The 17,949-nt window shown below is 52.0% G+C and overlaps 1 protein-coding gene across 2 annotated transcripts in view; it reads left to right on the forward strand.

Moving 5' to 3' along the window:
• Rai1 (retinoic acid induced 1) overlaps positions 1-17,949 on the forward strand; it is a 130,167-nt gene that overhangs the window by 28,245 nt on the left and 83,973 nt on the right. For both annotated transcript variants that reach the window (XM_070027545.1, XM_070027547.1), the window contains exon 2: positions 16,241-16,377. The gene's annotated coding sequence lies outside the window, so the exon portion shown is untranslated. The remainder of the gene's footprint in view (positions 1-16,240; positions 16,378-17,949) is intronic.

The following is a 17,949-nucleotide window of genomic DNA, read 5'->3' on the forward strand; positions in this document are numbered from 1 at the left end:
GGGGGCGGGGCTAGCGCACAATCAAGGGGGCACAAATGCAATGATGGGCAGCCTCCTTTGCCACTGTTCCTGAGGGGTGAGGTGAGGCCCTTAGGATTCTGTGGAGAACAGCCATGAGCTGTGCTCAGGATCAGTAAGGACCTTGGGCAGCTGGGGCCATTCTGGGCTGTTCGTATGGGCAGCAGCAGCAGGCAAGGCATCAGATCTCTACAGAAGAAGGCACCCTCGGGGCTGGGAAGGTGGCTCAGTGGTAGAGCGCTTGCCTTGCATGCTCGAGGCCCTGGGTTCGATTCCTCAGCACCACATAAGCAAAAAGAAAAAAGCCAGAAGTGGTGCTGTGGCTCAAGTGGTAGAGCGCTAGCCTTGAGCTGAAGAGCTGAGGGACAGCGCCAGGCCCAGAGTTCAGGCCCTACAACCAGACCCCCCCCCCAAAAAAAAAAAAGAAGGCACCCTCTAGTCCTCCCGCCGCCCTCCCCCCATCCAGCTTGGGTGTCTCCTAGGACCCCTGGGAAACCTCAGGTCCCCCTACCAGCCTCCCCTGCCTACTGATGGTGTTCACATAGGTGTCTGGTACCACTTGCCTGGACAGATCTGTGATTTTAGAAGAGAATGTGGGAAGGTATTTGCCTTTTTTTTTTTTTTTTCCGGTCCGTTGTGGGGCTTGAACTCTGGCCCTGGGCGCTGTCCCTGTGCTCTTCAGTTCAAGGCAGGCCACTTGAGTCACAGTACTGCTTCTGGTGGTTAATTGGAGATACGGGTCTCACGGACTTTCCTGCCCGGGCTGGCTTTGAACTACGATCTTCAGATCTCAGCCTTCTGAGTAGCTAGGATTATAGGCATGAGCCACTGGCACCTGGCTGGAATTTGTATTTTTGTGTGACCTCCTGATTTTAAAATGCCAGCTCACCCAATAAAACCATGTGGTACAAATCATACACAGGGAAGACCACCAGTGGGTCATGTCTGCTGTATGGGGCACTCAGGTTTTACATTTGCTTCTCTACATTACTTATTTCATTGGAAAAGATCCAAATGGTCGCCAAACTGCAACTTTGTGCAGCTAGGTGCTAGGGACATTAGTGAGCAGGGCATGACAGGGAGTCCTAGGGCTGCTGCTATAGTAGGGGAGAAGGCAGTGAACAGACAGACATATCAGGCGATGAGTGTTAGGATGAAAAGGAAAGCAGGCCTGTAAGAAAAGAGTGGCTGTGATGCAGGGCAGATGTTTAGAACAGTGTGCTTCAGTCAGTGTGAAGACCCTGAGGTCGGGCCTTGCTTGGTGTGTGTGAGGAGCCACAAGGAGGCCAGCCTGGCTGAAGCAGAGATAGTAAGGTGCGAGTAAGAGGGGGAGTGAGGTTGTTGAATTTGGCATTTGATCATTCCAAGTTCGGTGTACCCTTGGTACACACCTCTCCTATCTGGCTGTGAGCTAGAGGAAGAAGGGAGGGTTAGTTCCCATCCTGGTCTCCCTCGGTCCCTGGCAGAGTGCTGCACACAGAGAACAAACAGTATAGAGGAGAGTGGGCTGTATTGTGAGTTTGGATTTAAGTCTTCCATGAGATGGCAGCCACTGAAGTTTCTGAGTAAAGGGAGAGAGCACATGATCGGCTTAACAGGCTCCATGTGGATGATGCACAGACTGAAAGGGACAAGGATGGGGACAGAGAGGCTGAGGAGGAGGCCACCATGCTGGCTTAAAAAAAAAAGTTTTTGTATATTGTAAAAAGTACTGTACAGAGGGGTTACAGTTACATGAGTAGGGTAATGAGTACATTTCCTATTGAGCATTGTTACTTCCTCCTTTGTTTTTCCCCTACCATCCCTTCCCTCCCCACCTCCCCAACTCCCTCCCCACCCAAGTTATTTTTTTTTTTATTTTTTTTTATTTTTTGGTCGGTTGTGGGGCTTGAACTCTGGGCCTGGGCGCTGTCCCTCAGCTCTTCAGTTCAAGGCGAGCGCTCTACCACTTTAGCTACAGCGCCACTTCCGGTTTTCTGGTGGTTTATTGGAGATAGGAGTCTCATGGTCTCTCCTGCCCGGGCTGGCTTTGAACCGTGATCCTCAGATCTCAGCCTCCTGAGTAGCTAGGATTACAGGCGTGAGCCACCAGCGCCCTGCTCCCACCCGAGTTAAAGTTGGTTTTGAACATAGTGTCTTGTACATCTCATTGTTATAATGGATCAACCTGTATCCTTATTTCAGCATTTTGTTATTTCTCTTTCCCTTCCCAAATTAGAAAAATGTATATACAAGATGCAGGGCACGGACATCAAATACAGTGAAAACAGGACTTATACTGTGGGGGAAGAACATATAAGAGGAAAAAAAAATCACATAGTACATTTTAAATACATTAAAAATAATAGCAAGAAAGAAAAAAAACTGTGTCCCTATCTTGGTGTTCATTTCACTTAACATCATCTTATATAGCCATATGTACGGAGCTTTCCATGCTGGCTTTGTGAGGCCTGAGCTGGGTGGTGGTGCTTACCAATAGACTGGGAAAAATCACCCCAGGGTTTGCAAACATTAAATATGGTGGTGATCTGGAAATGGTGACTATATATAATGCCAGGAGAAAATAGAAATGAAAAGTTACACATTATAAACAACACCAGGCTGGTGCTTGGCTCTCACTTGTAATCCTAGCTACTCAGGAGGCTGAGATCTGGAAGATTATGGTTGGAAGCCATCTCCAGCAGAAAGTCCAAGAAACTCATCTTCAATTAACCAGCAAAATGCTGGACTGGAGTGATGGCTTAAAGTGACTCAGAAGCCTGCTTGTCATGGAGAAACAGCCCAGGGGAGCCATGCTAAGGAGCTTCCTACTCGCCGCCCCCCCCCCCCCGCCCCGCTGATGTCCACCAAACATATTCCCTGTCCCTGTACCTCAGACCCATAGCCTAGGTAAGAGTGTGAGGCCCTGAGTTGAAGCTTCAGTGCTAGTACTAGATGCAAAAGGCTCTCAATCTCATGATTACATTTATGGGAAACGTCTAGAAGAGGCAAATGATAGAAGAGGTAAACAGATAGCTGGTTGCCAGGGGTGGAGTGTGTGAGTGTGTGCACACGCATGTGTGTCTGTGTGTCCGTGTGTCCATGTCCATGAATGGACACACATTAGGAGAGAGATGGAAACATTTGATTTTTTTTTTTTTGGTCAGTTGTGGGGCTTGAACTCTGGGCCTGGGCGCTGTCCCTCAGCTCTTCAGCTCAAGGCGAGCGCTCTACCACTTGAGCTACAGCACCACTAAGAGATGGAAACATTTGAAATCAGATAACAGTGCTAATTGCATGATTCTGTGAAGATACTCAAACCACTGCCTGTCCACTATAAAGGAGGATGGTTTTCACTGAGACGCTGGGGCTTGAACCCAACGGAGCACACATGCTAAATGCATGCTTTACCACTGACCTATACTTCCTAGCCTACTAAAACATGGATTTTATAAATTATATCTCAGTGAAGCTATTTCTAAATGCATGAGGTTTCCTAACTAAAATGGACGCACATAGAAAAAAAAAATCACAAAGAAGTCTTGGCAGCAGTTATACCATGAGGGAGATTTTGGACTTTTGTCTTTTCCACCTTAAAAAAAAATCAAGAATAGTATTTCTGCCTAGAAAAATAAGTCCCTGGGATGGAGGCATGGCTTGGTGGTAGATCATCTGCCTAGCAAGCATGAAGTCTTGAGTTTAATAAGAACCCTAGTACAAGAAGAAAAGAAAAAAAAAGGAAGGAAGGACAGAAGGACAGACCGACCCCTTATGTGTCAAGGAGCTTGCCTCTCACTCCAGCCTAATCTCATGTGGGGACTGGAGCAAGCTGAGGAGGAGGCCATCCCACAGGTCTGCCCTATATTGTTCTGTCCTGGAATTCCATTCCTGCTCCCATGGCTTTGGTCAAGCTCCAGGACCAGAGATGCTCTTGGTCCTCCCCTGGGTACTGTCCCATGTCTACATACTCCTGCCCACCCTTCTCTGCTTACTTGCCTGCAGCCTTGGGCTGCTCACCACTTCTCATGCCATCAGGACTCTTTCCATTTCTGGGCAGCGCTGCTTGTCAGCAAGCTCTTCCTTATATGGAGGTGAATCTAGTCCTGTGGCTTCTGCCCTTCCTTAGATCCCTCTGTGAACCCTGGTTTTTGAGTCTGCAGCAAAGGGCTTGATGTGATCATTGGGAAGTCCCGAAGAGATGGTGCACTAGTAGTAGGTAGCCCAGCGTACTTATTGGTGGTCCCTGGGAGTTAGGGTGGTACAACTAAGCAGGATTTCTAAATTCCCTGTTCAGACCATCACCGTGAGATTTGAATTTGAGACCTACCCCAGTGAGTGAAAACGCAAACCTCTCCAGGAGAGAGCGATAATCATCAGGCTGACATTTATTGAGGGCTTATGACATGGCAATCCCCATGGTGACTAATTTCTATTAATCTGCAGCATGATTCAATCCCTGTTCCCTCCCCACCCCCCTACCTCACCCCCACTTTTTTTCCACTTTGGTGGCTTGGAGTTTGAACTCAGAGCCTCATGCTTGTTTGGCTAGCTTGACTTCCTTTATTGTACCATTGGAACCACGCTTCCATTTTAGTTTTGGTCAGTCTTAGGGCTTGAACTGTGGGCCTTGAACTGTGGTCCTGGGCACTGTCCCTCAGTTCTTCAGTTCAAGGCGAGTGCTCTACCACTGGAGCCACATCGCCACTTCCGGTTTTCTGGTGGTTTATTGGAGATAAGAGTCTCATGGGCTTTCCTGCCTGGGCTGGCTTTGAGCCACCATGATCCTCAGATCTCGGCCTACTCACTAGTTAGGGTTACAGGTGTGAGCTACCAGCGTCCAGCTGTTTTTTGTTTTTGTTTTTGTTTTGTTGTTGTTGTTGTTGAAGACCAATTCTCATAGACTTTTCTTCCCCAGCTGGCATCGAATAACATTTCTCTGGATCTCTAGGATGACAGGTGTGAGCCACAAGCACCTAGATTTCTCCCCATTTTAAAGCTGAAGGACCAGAGGCTGAGAAAAAAAAAAAAAGTGAAGTGCCAGCTGTCAGTTTCTTGGCACATGTTTTGACAGTTGCATTAGCCTTTCAGTCCTGTGCTGAAATACTTGAGGCAGCAGGCTACTTTATAAAGAGGTTTATTTTGGCTCATGGTTCTGGAAGTAAAAAGTCTAAACAACATGGTAGGTGACTGGTAGGAAGCCCTGGGTGGCAGGGGGGAGGGGGGACCTGCATGGCATCATATCAGAAATACATGTGTGTATCTATCTGACTTTGTCTATCTCTATAAAGATTTAGTCATGAGGGGTAGAGCTCTAGCCTTGCCCAGAGTTCAAGCCCCACAACCCACCAAAAAAAAAAAAAAAAGATTTAGTCATGAGGACCCCATTCCAGTCATTAATCATTTCCCAAAGTCCTCACCTCTAGTGCCAACTCAATACCATTAGCGTAGGAGGTTAGTGTAAGCCATTGGGGGTTAAATTCTTGCATGAGATTTTGTTTTTCTTTTAAGAGAACAGGCCACTGAATTCAAACCAAGCAAATGTGTTGGGGATGGGTTAGTAAAGTCCACCAGCAAATGGCTGTCCCACCATGGAGCCTGGATTGGCTCTTGCCCTGTCAGTTTTTTGGGTGAAGGGACCTGGGATCTGTTCTCATAGCCTCCTGGCTTCAGGTGCTGGGTTTGGGGGGGACTGTCCTTAGGTGAGGAGTGTTTCTTATGTTTATGGAGAAAGCCATTGCCTTCTCCCTCCTATACTTCACAGTTTAAAAGCTCTCAAGCCTGGTGCTGGTAGCTAATGCCTGTAATCCTAGCTACTTAGGAGGCTAAGATCTGAGGATTGGGGTTCGAAGCCAGCCTGTGCAGGAAAGTCCATGATACTTATCTCCAATAAATTTACCACCAAAACTGCAAGAAGTGAAGGTGTGGCTCAAGTGGTAGAGTGCAAGCTTGAGATAAAAAGCTAAGAGATAGCACCCAGGCCCTTAGTTCAAGCCTCAGTACTAGCACACACAAGGCTGCTCTCTAGCCTTTCCCCATTACACACTGAGGTGAGCAGGAGTAGAAACATTTCCCTCTTTTTAATTCTGGAAACACCCAGAGAGGATGTGGAGTTGTCTAGGGACATATACAGCCTGGATAGAACAGAGCCAGGCCTTGTACTGGAGATGGGCAGGAACACTGCCTTGTCTGGTTTGGGGGTCAGGATGGGAGCCTTCATTCTCTACCCCAGGAAGGAGGTGTTTTTTGTTTTGTTTTGGTCTTGGGGCTTGAGCTCTGGGCTTGGGCACTGTCCCTCAGCTCTTCAGCTTCAAGGCTAGCATTCTACTACTTGAGCCACAGTGCCACTTCTGGTTTTCTGGTGGTTTATTGGAGATAAGAGTCTCGCAGACTTTCCTGTCCGGGCTGGCTTTGAACCACAATTCTCAGAACCTCAGATCTCAGCTAGGATTACAGGCATGAGCCACCAGCTCCTGGCAGGAAGTAGGTTTCAAAATGTGACTCAGGCTGGTCCCTGAGTCATGGGCCTGTGCTGCTGCTTCTGCTCTCTGAGCCTCTGTTCCCACATCACTCCAATGGGTTATGGACACCTGCCTCAAAGGATTGCTGTCTGGGTCCCTTGTGGATGCCCAGCACAGTCAGCACCAGCCATACATGCCCTTTCTTCCCTCAGAATTCTGGGAGGAAGCCAAACCAGGCAGAAAACACTGGAACAGTCACATGGCCTCTTCCTGCTCTTTGTACATTTGTGTGGTAGACATTCACATAGTCCAGCTGTGAGTGTTCCTCCCACTCCTCCAAGAACTGTGTGTGTGTGTGTGTGTGTGTGTGTGTGTGTGTGTGTGTGTGTGTGGTTTTGGGAGTCAGACTCAGGTCTTGCACATGCTAAAAGCAAGGGTCATGTTTTTTTATTGTTAGTTTCTGGTTTTTTTTTTTGTTGTTTGTTTGTTTTCTTTTTGTGGCAGCAGGCACATTGGTACTGGGACTTGAACTGAGGGACTTGGGCTTTCAGTTAGCTTTTTATTTTGTGCTAGTCCTAGAGCTTGAACTTGGAGCCTAGTCACTGTCCCTGAGCTTTTTTCTTTTTCTTTTTTCTGTCAGTCATGGGGCTTGAACTCAGGGCCTGGGTACTGTCCATGACCTTTTTCACTTAAGCCTAGCATTCTACCACTTTGAGCCACAGCTCCACTTTTGGTTTTCTGGTGGTTAATTGGAGATAAGAATCTCAGACTGCTTTCTGCTTGGGCTGGCTTTGAAGTTTGATCCTTAGATCTCAGCTTCCTGCTAGCTAAGATTACAGGTGTGAGCCATTAGTGCCCAGCTATCCCTGAGCTTTTTTGTTCATGTCTCACATTCTACCACTTGAGTCACAACTCCACTTGTAGTGGTTTTTGTTTTTATTTTTGTTCTTTTGTAGTTAATTGGAGATAAGAATCTCATAGACTGTTCCACCCAGACTGTCTTTTAACTGTGATCCTCAGATCTTAAGTTCCTGAATAGCAGCTCACGCTTTTATCCTAGCTACTCAGGAGGCTGAGATCTGAGGATCACAGTTCAAAGCCAGCCCTGGCAGGAAAGTCTGTTAGACTCTTATCTGGAAGTGGCGCTGTGGCTCAAGTGGTAGAGTGCTTGCCTTGAGCTGAAGAGCACAGGGACAGCGCCTAAGCCCAGAGTTCAAGCCCCACGACTGACCAAAAAAAAAAAAAAAAAAGTTCCTGAGTAGCTAGGATTCCATGCATAAGCCACCGGCTCCTGGCTTCACTCAGCTTTTTTGATCATTGATGGTACTCTACCACTTGATCTAGTTTTGTTTTTTTTTTTTACTGGTTACTTGGAGATAAGAGCCTGAGATTTGTCTTCCTGGGCTGGCTTCTAACCATGATCCTCAGATCTCAGCCTCCTGAGAAACTAGGATTATAGGCGTGAGCCACTGGCGCCTGGCCTAAGGGTCAGTTTTGATTGGCATTTTCTTTTCTATCCTTCTAGAGGCAATCTGTGCAGAGCCAGGCTTCCTTTTGGCATGGTTCCCAGACTCACCCTGCCCCCAAGAGAAGCCAAGCCGCCACTCTAAGCTGCCTTGCTGGAGTTTTCCCCAGCATCCTTCCCATCCTGTTTATCCCCCACACAGAGCAGAGGGGCTGAGCCCTGGCCCACACACAGGCAGGCCATGGAGGCTCCAAGGGGCTCAGCTACCCTGGAAGTCCCAGGTGTTTGAGCCTACGTCCTTTCCGTTTGCCAATGGATTGTACTGCAAGGCCAACACACTCTTGTCCCACTTAGAAGATGACCAACTGAGATAGGGGACTAGGTCTCTCTTAGCAAGCTGGGGGCTGGTGAGTGCCATCACTGTCAGGAGACTTTGGGGGTCCTCACTGGACTGAGAGGAGTTCTAGGCTTTGGATCGAACTGGGAAGCTAAAGGATCACTCATGGAGCATTTGTGCCATCCAGGAGATATCCAGAGCCTTAGGACCCCTTCCCCAAACCCTTGTGGTTGGAGTCAGGGAACTGACACACAGTCATGTGTGCACTTACAGAGGGGTGTCTGCGTGTGTATGTCCATGTATATACCATGCATGTAAATACACTGTTGTGACTATGTCTCCACATTGGGGAGAAATGCTATTATGAATACATGGACTGATGCCCACAGTTTTGCCAGATGTGGCAGGGCCTCACCAACCCCTTTGGGAGATGAGTTTGGGGGGGATGAACTATGTTCCCTATTTGATGACTCTACCAGAGGTGGGTGGAGGAAGCCAATGAATGGGACCCCAGGAAAGCCTGTGGCTTCCCTGGGCCTACAGATGCACAGCCAGGACTTGGACCTAGAATTCTCCTCTGTGGCCTTACCTCCTGTCTGTTATTCCCATTCTTGGGAACCTAGGGCTGAGGGACTGTGTCCAGGTCACCCAGAGGACTGTCCAGGGCAGGAATGTGCATGCACAGCATGTGTCTGGTTATATGTGGGGTGCTTGTTTGTCTGGAGGGAGTGTGCATGGCACATCCAGGTTATGCTGGCTGTGTGCACAGGCCTGAGCATGTGGGGGAGTCCGTGTGGCTCTGGGTATATGTCCATGTGTGTGTATGGTTGCAGGCCTTGGCTGTGGGCAGGACTGAGGGGCAGGGCTGTTCATGTTCCTGTCAGCCCCTGATGCTGGACTCTGCCCTGGAGGCTTAGAAGCCTCTTTTGTTCACTACAGCCCTGTGGTTTCAGTGTGGGACACAGGCAGGGTCACTGGTGCCTTGCAGAGTTCATATGGTATTGAATTGTGCCCCATCTGATCTTCCTATAGGGTCTTGGGTGGCTGGTGGAATGTGTCCCTGGGGTGATCACCATTGCCACCAGCATAAGGCTCAGGATGTGGCCCAGAGGTCAGTTTAGAGCAGCTGTCAGGTGTCAGGCTATGGCTAGGCATTATGGCTGGAGTTAGAAATCCACAGATGTCAGAGAGCCAAGGGTCAGGCTGTGGCCGAGGGAAAGATCATATTAGAACTGGGGTCAAGGGTCAGATGTGACTGCTGCTGTGGAGAAGGGTCAGTCTGGGGCTGAGGGTGAATCTATTTGGGTGTAAAGGAGCCAGATTGCTATCTTCAGCCCCATGGGAACTCTTTGGCCAAGGACTAGGTTTAAGCCCTGAGCATAAGAGGGAAGGGCAAGAAGGCACTTGTGGGCCCTTCGAGGTTCTGAATGAGCATGTGGCTAAGCCTTTCCTGTAGTGGTGATAGTAACTCCTTGCTAGTTGACAGTGCCATTGTCAAGGCTAGGAACCAGGGTGTCTGTAGACCCAGAACTGCAGACCATAGGCACAGGGCATTGTTGCTCACAAAAGGTGTCTGCCTTTTGCTCCCTCTCCCCTGGCTCTGGCCTCCAGGGCTCTGTTATCCCATTCTCTCTTCTCTCCTTCCTTGGCTTTACTCCTCCTCCTTTCCAGTTATGTAGCCCTCCCCTCTTTCTTCATCATTCCCCAGCCAGCCTCCTCCTTTGCACCTGGGCCTGGCCTGCAGCTCCCAGTCCCTGAATAAGCTCAGTGGCTTCTGTTGGTTTAGCCTGGCACTGAGAAGGGAAGGTGAGCAAGTACCTGTGCTGTGCAGGGAAGAGTAGCAAGGATTCCGTGGGGAGAGACTGGCCAGATCTTCCTGGGGAGGGAGGCCTCAGGGTTCCAGGTGGGACTCAGATTCATAAGTGAAGCTGCTGACCCACAGCCAGGTCCTCTCCTGCAACCATGTCCATTGAGCAGGTCTCATAGTGTGTGGTTGAGGGGCTTTGACTCAGGCTCTGCCCTGTGTGGGCCTGTAGCTACATTAGCCACATGTGGTGGTCTCCTGCAGGTTAGTTCAGAGGGACCAACAGACAGATGGCAGGGAGTACACAGAAGAGATGAAAGGCCACGGCTCAGATCAAAGGCAGGCCAGAAAAGCATTGGTCCTGACCAGACACCAGCATTCCTGGGGAAGGCTATGAGATCTCAGGCTGGGGCAGAGATGGTGATGTGCTCCCTGCTCTTAGTAGGGTGCAGTGGACCCTGAGCACCTAGTGATGTGTGATCTCCCAGCCCATCCTCCAATTTCAACCAGTTGAAATGTGAAGATCCTTGCTCTTAAGGGGGAAGCAGTTCTCTCTGGCCCTCTCATTTACCCAAGGGAACCCTCTCCCTCAGGAAGTGCTGGGGATGAAAGGGAACAGGCTATAAGTGTTGAATATCTTGCCAGTCCCTTGGGGCAAGGCTGTCTGTCATCTGTCTGTTCCCTGCTGATTCCCCAGTGCCCTGATCAATACCTGACAGACTGGGTGCTCCTTTCACGACTGCTGCAAGACAGCTCTGTGTGGCAGATGAGCTTCATTGGCCTGGGAGATAAAACTTGGTCCATGGGGGAAGGAGGGCTGGCAGCTGCTGTCCTGGATCAACATGCTCGTAAAAAGGGGTTATTGAGGAAGGTGACTAGGGCAGGTCGCCCATGATGAACCCAAGCAGGGGACATGGTTCCAGGTAGGTTCACTGAAAATGAGGTCTCTTTGGCAATTTGAAGCTCCAAGATTGGCATGAAGGTCATTAACAAGCTGGAAGAGTAACATGGAGGTTGAGAAGGGACAGGGCCACTCCTTCCTGTGGCATTGCTCTCTCACCTGTCCAGAGTATATGGGGGACCACCCCAGACCCACTGGCACGAATAGCAGACTCCAGTGCCTCCATCTGCCCAAATGGACCAACCAATCCTGTTGCCCTGCCTTTCATATACATCCAGAATCTGACCTTTTCCCACTTGCCTCACTCTGGCAAGGCCCCGTCATTACCCATATTACATATCTTGCTGGCCTCCTTGCTTCTGCCTTGGCCTCCCTCCTAGCCTTTCTCCTTATGACAGTCAGGGGTATGATAACACCTTTCCTGTGCTTGAAACACTGCAAAGGCCCCTCTTCTCTCTCAGTGTCTAAGGCCCTGTACATGTGATCTCTTGTTTACTTGCTACCTGTATCTCTTCCAACTCCACACATTGCTCAATTCTACTGCAGCTACCATAAGACTAGCTTCTGCCTCAGGGCCTTTGCACTTTGCTATTCCTTCCACCTGTACAGCTTTCCCTTTAGAAATTTGCATACCTCACTATGCAAGTCTTCCAAGTCTGTTCTCAGGTATGAATTCCCCAAGACCTAATGTTAAAACACACTTCCCCCACCCCCCATGCTCCCAGCCCTCTTTCTGGCTTTATTTCTTCATAGCACACCTCCCTTAAATTTAACATTATAGTCATGCACCAAGAAATGTTTTGTTTAGTGATGGACTGTAGTGTGACTAGTTTCATAAGATTGTACCTCCTAGTGTTAGTAGCTGTCTCTTAATTTGTGTAAGGACACTCTGTCACACAACAAAACCTTTTTTTTTCTTTTCAGAACAACCACATCAACTCTATATCACTAGTTTCTTGTCTGTCTCAAAAGTATCACCATCTTGTTCCTTGCTCTGAATTCTGAACAGAGAAAACAGTGCCCAACTCAGTGAATATTTGCCAAACCAAAGGATAGATACTTCTGCCACACTGAAATTATGTGATCTTGGGCAAATCCATCATCTGCTTCTCAGTGTCTGAATTTTAAGTGATTTAATGACTGGTGGGAGGAGGAAGATATGTGGAGATTTTAAAGGCTGCTCTTCTGCTCACTAAACGTGTAGAATACATGGCAAAACCTCCCACCCACCCCCCATCCCTCTGGTTCTAGGCCTGTAAAGCTGTAGCCTTAGGCTGGGGCTAAGTTTAAAATTGATCTCAAATGACATCTTCCTGGCCTGGTTGGAGTGTGTGTGTCTCCATACCCTCCTCCTCATCTGAGTGACCCCTGGCCAGTCCTGACCCTAGTAGAGCCTTGTCCTTAGCTGTCCTCTTTGCCTGCATTTCCCAGTCCCCCTGCCTACAGCTCCAGCCTCTCCCATTCTTCTCACTGAACACACATTTTGTATGAAAGCAACTATTATGACAGCTCCAAGCAAATGGAGAGGTAGACCTGCCAAGTCTTTCCCATGGGAAGACCCACCCTTAAGCCTGCGAGCAGCCCAAATACCCACAGAATTTTCCTCGCTGGGTGAGGGGGATGTCCCTGTCCTTAGAGGACTCATGTGGCAGAAGATGGCGTCAGTTCCAGGGGAGTCATTCCCCAATACCTACTGTGCGCAGCCTTCTCTGTAGTTAACCCTCAGTGCTGTGGGCCTGGTGCCACCATGACCCCACAGTGTCTGCCAGGTGGAGCTGATGAGCAGTGAGGGCTCAGAGGGTCATGTAGACTTAAGTGCAAATCTACCACTCCATTCAGTCTATAAATATGTACTGATCTGTGACTGCAGTGTGCCAGTCATGCAGATAAGAGGTGAGCACATCCTTGTCCTGAACCTTCTGGCTAGGGGTCCCAAGGATCCAAAGAGAAGCCCTAGAACAGATGAAGGGCAAGCCACCCCCCACAACCATCTCAAACCTTCAGTCACTAGGACACATTCCCAGAGTCTGTGCCAGGTACTCACTGAGTGATAAAGTGAGTCATGTGACCTGTCCTGACCCTGAGGTTCTCCCACCTCACCCCAGCCCGTTTTTCTCCAAGGGGGCTGTCAGTTCAAAGAGAAACTCTGGTCAGGGTCAGGCTCTCAGGTGGAGGCTTGGTTTAACCTCTTTCTTTCATCATTCATTCACTCATTCAACAAATACTTACGGAATGTGTACAAGGCACCTTTCCAACTTGGAAGATACACCAAGGAGCAAACAGAAAAAAAATACATACTTAGGTGAATTATGGGGTATCTTAGAAGGCGAGAGAGAACATTCCAGGGACCAGATTATACAAAGGCCCTGAGGTGAGAGTATTCTAATGAAATCCATGAACAGCATGGTGAACAAGAAGGTGAGCCCTGGGCCTGAGGGCCTGATTATGTAAGGATCTTGGTCAGATACTAGGATGAGGACTCTGACTGCTCTGAGACAAGAGGGAAGAATGCGCCCCCAGGAGAAGGGACATTCACTGTCATCTTTACGCTTTCCCCTGCAGCCTTGGTTTGTGGGGGAATGCATAGAAGAGAGGGTTAAGTCAAGAAATGGGGGAGGGGGTTGAGGTCACTCTGGTTGGGTTGGTAGTCAGTCCCCAGAGTTTGGGCATCTGTGTCACCAGGCTTATTTTAAGGTGCCCCCAGCTCGAGTCTACAGCTGGTCTTTCCTTGGTTCACAGGCCTGAGTGACCCCTGTTCCTGGGCTAGATAATTGAAGACAGATGCTAAAAACCTCTCTAGAAGGCTGTGGAAGGCATTGGCCCTGGGACACAGTGCAAAGGGGCCTAGAGATACTTAAGCATTGTGCCCCCAGCCTGGATGTAAAATGCTGATTCCCAGGCCAAAAGAACAGCCTGTGGAATTCAATTGATTGAGTCTGACCTAGAGCCCAGAAATCTATTTAGTTCCAGCTGGCACCTTGCTAATCCAAGTTTAGGAGTGGCTTTTAGGACATCAGTTCTTGGGATCTCTGTGCAACCAGGCCCTTCACAGCCCTACCAAGGCCTGGGAGGAGGATCAACAATGTGTCATGCACTCCTTCCCACCCCTAGGGGGGCTTAGCTGATGTACACTTTGGCAGTGGCATGTACACCTGCAGCACCCCCTCCCCTTGCCAGGCTGCTTGCTAGGAAGGCCAAGGTACCTCATACCCACCTGTCTATCACTCATTGTGGGAGTGGAGGGAGCAAGTTGTATGTTCATTTTAGTAGAGGCAGAGTGTGGGGAGTGTTTTGGGGCATGGTCACTGAGCAGCAAACCCCAAATGTGATAAAGGGGTGACCTCCTTTACTGCCAGAGCAGAGGAGCCTGAGGAGGGGGTGGAGGTGGGGCTCAGGAGAGTGAGACAGACTGCCCACAGTAACAATCAGGGAGCAGGGACTGGTACATCTGCGTGATCCTGGCGCGGGTAAGCGGGTAGATGGATAGACGAGAAGATGGGTGGATGGAGAGACGGATGGGTGAATGAATGGCTGGCTGCGTGGGCGGTGAGCGGCTGGAAAGGGGCGGGCCGGCTGAACGCTCAATCACAGCTCCTGACTGGCGCCCGCCAGCTGCTTTGAGAGCTTGACTCTCCGGGGGGGCCCCACCCGGGACGCATAATTGCGTGCCCAGTGGGCTCTGGAGCTACTCCCAGGACCTGGACTAAGAGGGGTCACGCCGCTGTCGTTGGGATCCATGCGCTTGCCTTTAACGCGCAGGCAGGCCACGTCTGGTCCTAAGGCCCCAGGTTCCCGTCTTTGTTTCGGACTGATTCCCAGTCGTCTTCAGGGCGCAACCCCACTCTCCAGATAGTCCTTGCGTCTCTGGCCTCCCCCGGGATCGCCAAAATATCTGTCCCCGCTGGTCTGTAGGTGCTTCCCTCAACCAGGCAAAGGACCCCCAAATCCTGTGCCTCTAGGACCGCGGAGCCGGCGAGTGGCAGGATCTCCAAGCTGCGTCTCTGGTGCAGCGAGGGGAGGTGCAGAATGAAGCCCACCCAGCCGCCTCTTCTCTAGTCCCCCCTCCCCCCGTACACGTCGCTCTGCGCCCCGACTCCAGTGCAGCCTCTTCGCGCCTTAAGTAGCTCTTCTGCCGCGGTGCCATCCCAGACGCCACGAGGGCTATCCCTGCCCGCCAGGCCTCAGATCTGCACGCAAAACACAGCCCATCCGGACTAACAGTCACAGGCCACTACCTCGGGCCAGCCCACCGCCTCGCACAGGCGCCCTGCCCCGCGCTACCACCATCCCACTCGCAAACAAGCCCACACGGACACACAACACCCTCCGTACACACAGGCGCAGGCAGCCACACTGCCCCCTATAAACAATCGCGCACAAACACCACCCCACGCAGGCCTCGCATCACCAGTCCCGCCGAGACCCACAAACACATTCACAAGCTAGCATCCAGATATTCTCCCCCTTCCCCGCCAATCACCCTTCTCTCTGCCAAGCCCCGTGACATCCACACACGTAGGGCAGCACAGAAATATACAGCCACATCGGAACACACACCGAACCGAGCGCGCACAGCCAGGGGCTCACCCGCGGACTCGTAAGTCACCGGAAAAATATTGAAGCGTTCCCTCCCTCCCCTTCTGTCTTTGATGAGCGCCCGCGCGCGCCAGAGTGCGGGCACCCGGATGCGCGCGCGCGCGTGCGCACACACACGCGCGCGCGCGTACACACACACACACACACACATACACACACACACACACACACACCAGTCCCTAAGCGCCTCGGAGCCTCGCAGCCGGTGACCCCGAGCCCCAGCGGTGAGAGCCGCAGGAGCGTCTCCCCGGCACCCCCTCCTCCCTCTCTTCCCGGCTCACCACCACTCCTCCCGCCTCTTCCCTCTCTGCCCCCTCCTCCCTCCCCCCTGCCCCCCCCTGCGTCTGGGGCGCGGGCTGCGCTCAGCCAAGCCCCCTCATTGCGCGCCCCTCCCCGCGCGCGCCCCGCGCCCGCATCGCGCTAAGCCGAGTGGATGTGGCCACGGGGCCGTCTCTAATTACCTCCTGTCCCCCGGCGGCCGGGTGAATAATGGCTACTGAGGGCGCTCGCAGGGGCTGTTGAGGAGGAAACGCGGGGCGCGAGAGGAGAGCCTAGCAGAGGCGCGGCGCGGCCCTGCGCGCGCGGGAGCGCGAGGGAGAGGAGCGAGCCCGGGGCTGCCGCGAGCGGCGGCGGGCGGAGAGAAAGGATCCGTGCGAGCGCTCACATTTTTTTTTCTCCCAAGGATCTCATCTGGCCGCCGCGTTCTGGGAGAGGCGAGGGGGAGAGTGCGCGTGAGAGGCGGAGGAGAGAGACACGGCGGGGGAAAGGGAGACGGCGAGACGCGCAGCCGGCGCTCCGAGACCCCGGAGGAGCCCGCAGGTATTGTTGGCGGCGGAGCTTTGTGTCCTCGGCGGGGCGCGAGGGCTCCCAGAATCCCGGCCAGCCGCCGCGCTCAGATCTGCCCCGAACAGGGGCTGCCGGCGGGGGTCGCCACCCGCCCGCCTGCCTTGGTCACCCCTCCCGCCGCCGCAATCTTGGCTGGAGTTGCGGATTTGCCTGTTTGCGAGATTTTCCACGCGGGTGGAGGGGATCAGTCTCAAGAGAAGGAATTTTCTTCCTTTTTATTTTGTATTTGTAATTTTTTGGTGGCAGTTTGGTTGTGATGGGGATTCCCCCCTCCCCTTTCTTCCACAATGCATGGGAGAGCGAGCGGTCTTGGCGACGGTGGCACTGGGCTGAGATGGCGGGGCTGGTAGCCGCCAACCCGGAGGTGAGAGGATGCAGGAGAGGGAAGGAGTTCTGCTTAAGTTCTCAATCAGCGCCCAGGAGCTGGTCGGCCGGTCCTGGTCTGGGCAACCGGTGGGAAACTTCCCGGGAGTGTGGCCTCTAGGAGGGGGTGGGGGAGACGGTTGCCCCACACCTCCCTGTGTTTCCTCCAGCCCCTTGAACCCCCTCCTCGCTGGCCTCCAGTGCTTAAGGTCGAGCCAACCACCCCCCCCCCTTCCTCTTCTTTGGCGGCTTCCGGATCTGGACGGAGCTGCTTCAAATACTTCCCCTGGAGACCCTTCCCCATTCCCCACAGAGCCTGCCCCGGAGCCCCCCTGCCTTGCGCCTGCTAGGTCTCACGCATGGCCAAGTAACCGAAGCTGACAATGAAATCTTGCTCTTCTGTGTAGGTGTGCAGGAGTCGGGGGCTTCATCTCTCCTGGGGCTGCTGACCCTGGGCCCAAGGCAGGGGGAGGGACTTGTTTGGGTTAGAGAAATTGGTGTGGGATGGCGCCAGGCAGGCAGAGGGTGGGTGGGGGCGTGCATCAGGGTGAGGGCTTGGGGTGTGCAGCCGGGGGGTCGTGGAGGGCATGGCGATTGGCTGGTGCCTTCAAGCACGTCGAGGGCCACTAACCTCAGCCTCCTCCCCTCCTGTACAATGCGGGCTGAGAGGTGATCCCGGGGGTGATGTGTTCGTGTGACGAAGTGTTTGTCTCCCGTGATCCACGGCAGACACTACAGCTCTGGTAACCCAGAGGATCAATGACAGGGCCCCTCCCTCGGGGTGGGGGTGGGCAAGGGGCAGCAGAAGGGGGAGAGGGGAGTGGTAGGAATGTCTTTTCCCACTGGGGCCATGGGAAGGGAGAGCTAGCCCAGAGAATTTCAGGGGACCGCAGTCTTGAAGGGGGGGGGAAGCGGAGGGGAGCACAGTCTTAAGAGGAGGGCTCTTGAGTCAGAGCCTTCCAGTCACTCAAAGCGCCCAGATCCTTTTGCCTCTTAGGGGTATGGAGGGAGTATGTGGATGAGGTGAAGGGCTAGCTGTTTGTGGTGTTTGGGATGGGAGAGTTCATGAAAATTACCCTGAATTTGATTCTCAGGCAGCCCCAGGGGGTTAAAGTGCCCGCTGGCAGCCTAGGCAGGTGAAAGCCTTCCTCTTCCTATCTAAAGAGGGGCTTTCTGGAAGAC

The sequence above is a fragment of the Dipodomys merriami genome, unplaced genomic scaffold, assembly GCF_024711535.1.
Source record: "Dipodomys merriami isolate MVZ:Mamm:240054 unplaced genomic scaffold, mDipMer1.0.p SCAF_19, whole genome shotgun sequence".
In the NCBI taxonomy this organism is placed as follows: Eukaryota; Metazoa; Chordata; class Mammalia; order Rodentia; family Heteromyidae; genus Dipodomys; species Dipodomys merriami.